At 41.6% G+C, this 8,021-nt stretch overlaps 1 long non-coding RNA gene across 1 annotated transcript; it reads left to right on the top strand.

Moving 5' to 3' along the window:
• The first annotated feature begins 215 nt into the window (after window positions 1-215).
• On the top strand, window positions 216-7,679 carry LOC147916158 (uncharacterized). Its single transcript, XR_015553449.1, has 4 exons — window positions 216-1,073; window positions 1,962-2,015; window positions 6,664-6,711; window positions 7,599-7,679. It is a non-coding gene; the product is annotated as an uncharacterized LOC147916158 (long non-coding RNA).
• The last annotated feature ends 342 nt before the right edge of the window (window positions 7,680-8,021 follow it).

Below are 8,021 nucleotides of genomic sequence, written 5' to 3'. Positions count from 1 at the left end.
CTGCATCTATTGATATGATCCTGTGATTTGTTGATGTGTTAGGTTACATTAATTGATTTTTGGAAGTTGAACCAGCCTTGCATACCTGGCATAAATCAACTTGGTTGTGGTTTACCATTCTTTGTGTACGTTGTTGGCTTCGACTTGCTAACATTTTGTTGAGAGGGTTTGCATCTATGTTCATGAGAGAGACTGGTCTGTGGTTTTCTTTTCTAATGTTTGTGTCTCGTTTTAGTATTATCATAATGGTAGCCTCACAGAATGAGTTAGGAAGTATTCCCTCTGCTTCTCTGCTCTGAAAGAGATGATGGAGAATCAGTATGATTTCTTCTTTAAATGCCTGGTAGAATTCACTAGTGAACCCATGTGGCCTGGTGCTTTCTGTTTGGGGAGGTCATTAATTGTTGATTCAACTTCTCGAATAGACATAGGCCTACTCAGAGCGTCCATTTCTTCTTGGTGAGTTTTGGCACTTTGTGTCTTTGAAGGAATTGGCCCATTTCATCTAGGTTATCGAGTTTGTGCACATAGCATTGTTCCTAGTGTTCCTTTATCATCTGTGTAGTGTCAGTGGCATCTATCGTGATATTCTCTTTTCTATTTCTGATATTAGTAATTTGAGTCCTCTCTCTTCTCTTCTTTATCCCTTTAGTAGCTATGACTTGGATCCACCTCCCCATCCTGACACTCTCAGATCTCTCTCACCTTTCCCAAATTAATTCCAGAGTGCATGAATGGTAGACAAAACAGGGAAGAAGAAAGGAGGTTTAATCGTGAAAGCTGTGTCTCCCTTGCTTCCTTCTTTCTCTTTCCAGTGGACACACACACACACACACACACACACACACAGCCCAGAAGCTGTTTCAGAGGTCCCAATGCTGTACCCTGAAACAGACTCTTTGGTTCCTGTCATGTTTCCTCACGATTTTACTTGTTGTTTACAAATTCTGTCAGGAAAAAGAACCTGATTATCTTCCAAAATCTCTGACTTGACTTTGTGTGTGTGTTTTTTTACTCTTTGGCAGAGCTGTGGATTCGTCTTTAATGTCATCTGGTGCCAGTGACAAGACGGGGTGAGTTGACTTGACTGATCTGAGAGGTGAAAGGTATTGGGAGCCTCGATAGGAATAACAGGTTTCCGTAAGAGACTATAAGCGTCTCTAGGTCACCTTCTTTCCTTTTGGCTCTAGGTGGCAAAAAGAAGAAAGAGTCATAAGAGGGTGACTTGTTACTCATAGCTTGTTTGTGACCCTTAGAAACTAGTAGCCAAAACTCTTAGGAAGCTTGATCAGAATGTCTTTGTGTAAGACTCTGCCTGAGCGGGCCAGGGAGGAGAGAATCCTGTTTGGAGGCGAGGAGAAGGCAGCCGTGGACAGGGGCGGCGGAGCTCTCTGCACCAAAGGATGGAGCTGATAGTCCTCGGCTCTGTTCCTCACCCTCCAGAGCTCTGCCACCATCTAAAGCCGTATCCCAGCCGCCAACCCACCATCATATGGGAGGGAGCCCCTGCCTCAGACCTGCAGTTATTGGAACCCTATCTGAGGATCGGAAAAGACATAGGCGTTCTTTGAAGAGTGAGGATGTGGTGGAGGGGCTTGAGAATCAGGAAATGAGGAGGGGCTGGAGAGATGTGTGCCTAGAAACTGAAGTTGAAGTTTGAACTAAATTCAACCTCAGTGCAATTACACATGAGAGTTAGGTTCAGTAGTAAAGAACTGTACTTCAGTCTTTGTATTTGGCTTTTTTAGGCTTTTTGACAGGCCAAAGATCTTCGTTACACCTATATGAAGCCCTATGTCTAGGGAAGATTGAAATACTCGTTTCCAAATAACTAATATCCAAATAATTTTTTAGAGTTCAACCAGTTTACCAGTTGAAGACTACATGTAAGCAATTTCAAACAAAAGTGTAACTCTAGGAAGTCACTTGGAGTCTGATCATCTATGTTTTTAATTCTTTAGAAATGATCCCGATGTATTGACTGAAGTAGTCTGCGATGAAGCCACCAATCAAAGGTGACGTATGAATTGAGAGAGAGTCAGAGAGAGAAAACGTATATGAATATGGATATACAGAGAGAGCTATCTATCTATCTCTGTATCTACAGCTGATTTTTCTGTCAGTTGAGGCCAAAGGCGTTTGTTAGACACGCACGTTACACAGGCCCTTCTCTACACTTATACTCTTTTCCTGAGTCATTTGCGAGAAGATGCAGACCGCATGTCCTTTACTCCTGAACATTTCAATTTTATTTTTCTACCTTCAGGGACACATAACCACAGCTACAGTGATCAAAATCAGAAAATCTCACTTCCATAACCATAATACAATTACCAAAATTGGAAAAGGAAAGCGTTAGCAGACTATTATTATCTAATTTATAGGCCTTGTTCGGATTTAGCCATCGGCCCCCAGAATGTCACTTTTAGAACTTTTATCCGATATCACATCCACGCCAGGCTCATACCTTGAGTCTATTCTTCCCGTCTCTTTAGCTTCCTTCCATTTGGAATGGTTCTTTGGCCTTTCTTGGTCTTTCACGACATTGACGTTTGTAAAGAGTACAGGGCATTTGTTTTGTAGGATGTCCCCCAGTTTAGGTCTGTGTGGTGTTTCCTTGTGATTACACCACGGTATGCATTTTGGCAGGAATAGCACAGAAGTGACGTTGTGTCACGTTTGCGGTATATCAGGTTCATCCCGCTATTGGTGGATGTTAACTTTGATCCACTTGTTGAGTAGTCACTTGGTTGAGGGGCCTGATTTATTCACTGGCAGGTTACTGTTGTTCCATTTATAATTAATTACGAATTTGGGGGAAGCTACTTTGAGTCTATGTTCCAAGTATCTCAATGTTCAATACCCTGCTCCACATAAAACTTTGATGCACTAGTTTTAGCATCCATTGATGATTCCTGTGTGAATAACATACAGCTATGATGGTTGCAAAACAGTGATTTCTTTCAAACTAAATTGTTCTGTCTGCATTTAATAGCTAACATTCTGTTAGCTGTTAACAGAAGAACTATTCCTACTCACCTATTTGTTTATTATTACTGTGAACTTGTACATTCTTATTCTATTCCGTGAGTTACAATCCATTTCTAAGCTTATTTATTTGATGCTCAAATGGTCCCAGGTTTGGTCAGAGGAGTTCCTTAAAGCTGGCTCCTATGCCCTTCTTTATTTTTGAAGCCTCTTTTGTTTTTAAGAGCAGTTTTAGGTTCACAGCAAAGTCACGAGGAAGATGCAGACATATCCCGCCTGCCCCTGCCCCCACACATGCGTCGCCTCCTATTATCAACGTCCCCCACCAGAGTGGAACGTTTATGATAGTTGGTGAACCCACATGGGCACATCATAATGACCCGAAGTCCATAGTTCACATTACGACTCACTCTTGGTGTTAACGCGTTCTCTGGGTTTGCAGAAACGTGTAATGACGTGCATCTGCCATTATAGTATCCTGACGATAGAGTGCTTTCGCTGGCCTTGATGAAATCCTTTGTGCTCCGCCTATTCACCCCTCTCCCCGCCAGCTCCTGGCAGCCATGGCTATTTTCCTGTCTCGCCAATTTTGCCTTTTCCAGAATGTCATATAGTTGGAGTCATACAGTATGCAGCCTTTTCAAATTGGCTTCTTTCGCTAAGGAACCTGCATTTAAGGTTCTCCCATTTCTTTTCATGGCTTGATAGCTCATTTCTTTTTAGCACTGACTAATAACCCACGACTGGATATACCATAGTTTACTTATCCGTTCATCTATGAAGGACATCTTGGTTGCTTCCAGTATTTGGCAGTGATGAATAAAGCTGCCGTCAACATTTGTGTGCAGGTTTTCGTGTGGATGTAAGTTTTCAACTCCTTGAGTAAATACCAAGGAGCACGATCGCTGGCTCGTACGTTAAGGGTGTGTTTGGCTTTCTAAGAAACCGCTCGACTGTCTTCCAGAGTGGCTGTGCCAGTTTGCATTGCCAGCAATAACGAATGAGTGTTTCTCTTGCTCCACGTCGTTGTCGGCATTTTCTGTTGTCGATGCTCCGGATTTTGACTATCCTAATAGGTGTGTAGTGGTATCTCATGGTTGTTTCGATTTGCATTTCCCGGATGACACGTGATGAGGAGCACCTTCTCGTATGCTCATTTGCCATCTGTATATCCTCTTTGGTGATGTGTCTCTTAAGGTGTTTGGCCCATTTTTTACTCAGGTGGTTTGTTTTCTTATTGTTGAGTTTTAAGAGTTCTTTGTATATCTGGGATAAGAGTCCTTTATCAAATATGGCTTTTGCAAATATTTTCTCCCAGTCTGTGGCTCGTCTTCTCATTCTCTTGACATTGTCTTTTGCAGAGCAGCAGGTTTTAATATTAATGAAGTCCAGCTTATCAATTATTTCTTTAATGGTCTTGATTTTGGTGTTGTATCTAAAAAGTCATTTTTATAAAAAGGTCATCTAGGTTTTCTCCTGTGTTATCCTCTTCTAGGAGTTTCATAGTTTTGCATTTTACATTTAGGTCTGTAATGCATTTTGAGTTCCCTTTTGTAAAGGTGTAAGGTCTACGTATAGGTTCATTGTTTTGCATGTGGAAGTCCAGTTCTTCCTGCACAGTTTGTTGAAAAGACTGTCTTTGCTCCATTGTATTTCCTGTGCTCCCTTGTCAAAGATCAGTTGACTGTATTGATGGGGGTCTATTTCTGGGCTCTCTGTTCTGTTCCTTTGGTCCATCTGTCTGTTCTTTCAGCAATACCAATACTGTCTTGATTACTGTCGCCTTATAGTAAATCCTGAAGTTGGGTGGTGTCAGTCTTCCTGCTTTCTTCTTCTTCAATGTTATGTTGGCCCTGCTGGGTCTCTTGCCTCTTCCTATAACCTTTAGAATCGGTTTGTTGATATCCCAAAATAACTTGCTGGGATCCTTCTTAGGGTTGCACTGAGAGTATAAATCAAGTTGAGAAGCACTGACGTCTTGACACTGTTGAGTCTTCCTACCAGTCAACATAGAATCTCTCTCCACTTGTTTAGTCCTTTGATTCCATTCGTGAGAATTTTGTAGTTTTCTTTGTATAGCTCTTGGGGATATTTTCTTAGATTTATACCGAAGTATTTCTTTCTTTCCTTGTTTTTTTTTTTTTTTGGTGCTAATGTAAATGGTGGTGTGGTTTTGCTTTGAAATTCCGCTTGATCATTGCTGGTGTCTAGGAGAGTGATTGACTTCTGTATGTTAACCTTGTGTCCTGCAACCCTGCTCTAGTGGCTTGTTTGTCTCGGGGGGAGGGCTGTGTTTTTGTTTTGTTTTGTTTTTCTTGCCAAGTCTTTTGGATTTTCTACACAGACGATCTTGTCACCTGCGAACAAGGACAGTTTCATTGTTTCCTTCTCAATATGTATACCTTTTATTTCCTTTTCTTGTCTTCTGCACTAGCCAGAACTTACTAGTAGAATGTTGAAAAGGAGTGGTGGTGGGGGGTTATCCTTGCTTTGTTCCTGATCTTAGTGGGAAACTTTGAGTTTCTCACCATTAAGTTGACAGTAGCTGTAGGTTTTTTGTAGCTATTCTTTATCAAGTTGAGAAAGATCCCCTCTATTCCCCGTTTACTGAGATTTTTTTATCGTGAATGGGTGTTGGATTTTGTCGGATGCTTTTCCTGCATCTATTGATATGATCCTGTGATTTGTTGATGTGTTAGGTTACATTAATTGATTTTTGGAAGTTGAACCAGCCTTGCATACCTGGCATAAATCAACTTGGTTGTGGTTTACCATTCTTTGTGTACGTTGTTGGCTTCGACTTGCTAACATTTTGTTGAGAGGGTTTGCATCTATGTTCATGAGAGAGACTGGTCTGTGGTTGTTCTTTTCTAATGTTTGTGTCTCGTTTTAGTATTATCATAATGGTAGCCTCACAGAATGAGTTAGGAAGTATTCCCTCTGCTTCTCTGCTCTGAAAGAGATGATGGAGAATCAGTATGATTTCTTCTTTAAATGCCTGGTAGAATTCACTAGTGAACCCATGTGGCCTGGTGCTTTCTGTTTGGGGAGGTCATTAATTGTTGATTCAACTTCTCGAATAGACATAGGCCTACTCAGAGCGTCCATTTCTTCTTGGTGAGTTTTGGCACTTTGTGTCTTTGAAGGAATTGGCCCATTTCATCTAGGTTATCGAGTTTGTGCACATAGCATTGTTCCTAGTGTTCCTTTATCATCTGTGTAGTGTCAGTGGCATCTATCGTGATATTCTCTTTTCTATTTCTGATATTAGTAATTTGAGTCCTCTCTCTTCTCTTCTTTATCCCTTTAGTAGCTATGACTTGGATCCACCTCCCCATCCTGACACTCTCAGATCTCTCTCACCTTTCCCAAATTAATTCCAGAGTGCATGAATGGTAGACAAAACAGGGAAGAAGAAAGGAGGTTTAATCTTGAAAGCTGTGTCTCCCTTGCTTCCTTCTTTCTCTTTCCAGTGGACACACGCACACACACACACACAGCCCAGAAGCTGTTTCAGAGGTCCCAATGCTGTACCCTGAAACAGACTCTTTGGTTCCTGTCATGTTTCCTCACGATTTTACTTGTTGTTTACAAATTCTGTCAGGAAAAAGAACCTGATTATCTTCCAAAATCTCTGACTTGACTTTGTGTGTGTGTTTTTTTACTCTTTGGCAGAGCTGTGGATTCGTCTTTAATGTCATCTGGTGCCAGTGACAAGACGGGGTGAGTTGACTTGACTGATCTGAGAGGTGAAAGGTATTGGGAGCCTCGATAGGAATAACAGGTTTCCGTAAGAGACTATAAGCGTCTCTAGGTCACCTTCTTTCCTTTTGGCTCTAGGTGGCAAAAAGAAGAAAGAGTCATAAGAGGGTGACTTGTTACTCATAGCTTGTTTGTGACCCTTAGAAACTAGTAGCCAAAACTCTTAGGAAACGATCAGAATGTCTTTGTGTAAGACTCTGCCTGAGCGGGCCAGGGGAGGAGAGAATCCTGTTTGGAGCGAGGAGAAGGCAGCCGTGGACAGGGAGCGGCGGAGCTCTCAGCAGCAAAGAATGGAGCTGATAGTCCTCGGCTCTGTTCCTCACCCTCCAGAGCTCTGCCACCATCTAAAGCCGTATCCCAGCCGCCAACCCACCATCATATGGGAGGGAGCCCCTGCCTCAGACCTGCAGTTATTGGAACCCTATCTGAGGATCGGAAAAGACATAGGCGTTCTTTGAAGAGTGAGGATGTGGTGGAGGGGCTTGAGAATCAGGAAATGAGGAGGGGCTGGAGAGATGTGTGCCTAGAAACTGAAGTTGAAGTTTGAACTAAATTCAACCTCAGTGCAATTACACATGAGAGTTAGGTTCAGTAGTAAAGAACTGTACTTCAGTCTTTGTATTTGGCTTTTTTAGGCTTTTTGACAGGCCAAAGATCTTCGTTACACCTATATGAAGCCCTATGTCTAGGGAAGATTGAAATACTCGTTTCCAAATAACTAATATCCAAATAATTTTTTAGAGTTCAACCAGTTTACCAGTTGAAGACTACATGTAACGAATTTCAAACAAAAGTGTAACTCTAGGAAGTCACTTGGAGTCTGATCATCTATGTTTTTAATTCTTTAGAAATGATCCCGATGTATTGACTGAAGTAGTCTGCGATGAAGCCACCAATCAAAGGTGACGTATGAATTGAGAGAGAGTCAGAGAGAGAAAGCGTATATGAATATGGATATACAGAGAGAGCTATCTATCTATCTCTGTATCTACAGCTGATTTTTCTGTCAGTTGAGGCCAAAGGCGGTTGTTTGACACGCCACGTTACACAGGCCCTTCTCTACACTTATACTCTTTTCCTGAGTCATTTGCGAGAAGATGCAGACCGCATGTCCTTTACTCCTGAACATTTCAATTTTATTTTTCTACCTTCAGGGACACATAACCACAGCTACAGTGATCAAAATCAGAAAATCTCACTTCCATAACCATAATACAATTACCAAAATTGGAAAAGGAAAGCGTTAGCAGACTATTATTATCTAATTTATA

The sequence above is a fragment of the Ceratotherium simum genome, chromosome 10, assembly GCF_057802395.1.
Source record: "Ceratotherium simum simum isolate JZ-2026a chromosome 10, ASM5780239v1, whole genome shotgun sequence".
NCBI classification, from domain to species: domain Eukaryota; kingdom Metazoa; phylum Chordata; class Mammalia; order Perissodactyla; family Rhinocerotidae; genus Ceratotherium; species Ceratotherium simum.
Note: the sequence above shows the minus strand (reverse complement) of the source record. Positions and strands in the feature narration are given on the sequence as shown.